This window comes from Schistocerca serialis, unplaced genomic scaffold (assembly GCF_023864345.2).
Source record: "Schistocerca serialis cubense isolate TAMUIC-IGC-003099 unplaced genomic scaffold, iqSchSeri2.2 HiC_scaffold_1113, whole genome shotgun sequence".
NCBI classification, from domain to species: Eukaryota; Metazoa; Arthropoda; class Insecta; order Orthoptera; family Acrididae; genus Schistocerca; species Schistocerca serialis.
The window spans coordinates 85,001-87,500 of record NW_026047308.1 but is presented as its reverse complement, the minus strand read 5'-3'; the positions used below and the strand labels follow the sequence as shown (position 1 = coordinate 87,500).

The 2,500-nt window shown below is 61.9% G+C and overlaps 1 pseudogene; it reads right to left on the bottom strand.

The window, feature by feature from the left end:
- The window catches only part of LOC126431840 (large subunit ribosomal RNA), a 7,963-nt pseudogene that overhangs the window by 4,036 nt on the left and 1,427 nt on the right, over nucleotides 1–2,500 (bottom strand).

The following is a 2,500-nucleotide window of genomic DNA, read 5'->3' as shown; positions in this document are numbered from 1 at the left end:
CCGCTTCGATGGTTGGCGCGGCCGCTGTGTCCTGGTGATCGATCTCTCCCCTCTGGACCCGACCGACGCAAGGGCATCCGGGAGCATGCCCAGGATGACATCGGGCGGCGTGCCCCGCCCCAGACCTATGACACGATCCAGGGCAGAGAAACGCTGGGCGGAAGCGGGTAGCCCCGCCAGATGCTCCCAGATGGCGGCGTCAGTCGGCCCCTCCGGCGGCGGCCCGGTGGTGTCGGCCGCGAAGTCCTCGGCTGCGTCGACGGGCGGCGCAGCGGCCTCGCCCGCGTCAGGCAGCGGGCTCGCTGCTCCCCGGCGGGACGCCGGCTCTTCCCCCCGACCGATCTCAAGCGCCTCCATGAATTGGCGGACAAGCTGCTTGTGGGCAGCTTGCCGCCGTCGGCACTTGATTGCCTCAAGCGTTCGGTCGGGGAACATCCTGATGAGCTCTTGATTTACAAAGAAGAACCGGGCGTCCCTCTCGAGGAACAATTCGGCCTCTGCCTTGGCGAGCGACAGGACTTCTTCCTCCGTCCACCTCGCGCGATGCCTCTCCGTGACGATCTCCGCGTTGGCGGCCGCAAGGTGTTGGCGGCGGCGATGGACCCCGAGACCGTTCTTGGTGGTGAAGCTGCGGTGGCACTCACTACAGGCGTATACTGCTGCAAAAGTTACAAGATTTTCGGCACGGCCGGTTGGCCGGCTAGGTGCTGGGGGAGTTGGGGTGGCACCTTCAGCGGAAGGGCCACCACTTTTTCTCTGAATACTGCCCCCAACTAAAAAAGGGATAGTGCGAGGGGGGGCTGGTAACCCCCCCAAGCCCCTGGTGCGGTCTTCCACTCTGCGAAAATCAGCGGGCCCACGAGAAGGGGAGAAGACCGCAGGAGAGGAGAGGCTAAGAGGGCTAGGCCCATGTATTGCGCATCACTCTCCCTGTAACCATAACCCAAGGAAGGCACCTCGCAGCAGCAGCACGACTACATCAAGACCGCACTTCGAAAAGCCAAGTCCGGATGCAGCCACACCGCCGCCACTTGGCCACCTTAAGAGAGAGAGTCATAGTTACTCCCGCCGTTTACCCGCGCTTGCTTGAATTTCTTCACGTTGACATTCAGAGCACTGGGCAGAAATCACATTGCGTCAACACCCGCTAGGGCCATCGCAATGCTTTGTTTTAATTAGACAGTCGGATTCCCCCAGTCCGTGCCAGTTCTGAGTTGATCGTTGAATGGCGGCCGAAGAGAATCCGCGCACCCGCGCGCCCCCGGAGGAGCACGCTAAGGCGGACGCGGCCTCGCAGCAAGGAAGATCCGTGGGAGGCCAAGGCACGGGACCGAGCTCGGATCCTGCACGCAGGTTGAAGCACCGGGGCGCGAACGCCGCGCAGGCGCGCGCATCCTGCACCGCCGGCCAGCACGAGGCCGACCAACGGCGAGAGCAGACCACGCCCGCGCTAAACGCCCGCACTTACCGGCACCCCTACGGCACTCACCTCGCCCAGGCCCGGCACGTTAGCGCTGACCCACTTCCCGACCAAGCCCGACACGCCCCGATCCTCAGAGCCAATCCTTATCCCGAAGTTACGGATCCAATTTGCCGACTTCCCTTACCTACATTATTCTATCGACTAGAGGCTCTTCACCTTGGAGACCTGCTGCGGATATGGGTACGAACCGGCGCGACACCTCCACGTGGCCCTCTCCCGGATTTTCAAGGTCCGAGGGGAAGATCGGGACACCGCCGCAACTGCGGTGCTCTTCGCGTTCCAAACCCTATCTCCCTGCTAGAGGATTCCAGGGAACTCGAACGCTCATGCAGAAAAGAAAACTCTTCCCCGATCTCCCGACGGCGTCTCCGGGTCCTTTTGGGTTACCCCGACGAGCATCTCTAAAAGAGGGGCCCGACTTGTATCGGTTCCGCTGCCGGGTTCCGGAATAGGAACCGGATTCCCTTTCGCCCAACGGGGGCCAGCACAAAGTGCATCATGCTATGACGGCCCCCATCAACATCGGATTTCTCCTAGGGCTTAGGATCGACTGACTCGTGTGCAACGGCTGTTCACACGAAACCCTTCTCCGCGTCAGCCCTCCAGGGCCTCGCTGGAGTATTTGCTACTACCACCAAGATCTGCACCGACGGCGGCTCCAGGCAGGCTCACGCCCAGACCCTTCTGCGCCCACCGCCGCGACCCTCCTACTCGTCAGGGCTTCGCGGCCGGCCGCAAGGACCGGCCATGACTGCCAGACTGACGGCCGAGTATAGGCACGACGCTTCAGCGCCATCCATTTTCAGGGCTAGTTGCTTCGGCAGGTGAGTTGTTACACACTCCTTAGCGGATTCCGACTTCCATGGCCACCGTCCTGCTGTCTTAAGCAACCAACGCCTTTCATGGTTTCCCATGAGCGTCGATTCGGGCGCCTTAACTCGGCGTTTGGTTCATCCCACAGCGCCAGTTCTGCTTACCAAAAGTGGCCCACTTGGCACTCCGATCCGAGTCGTTTGC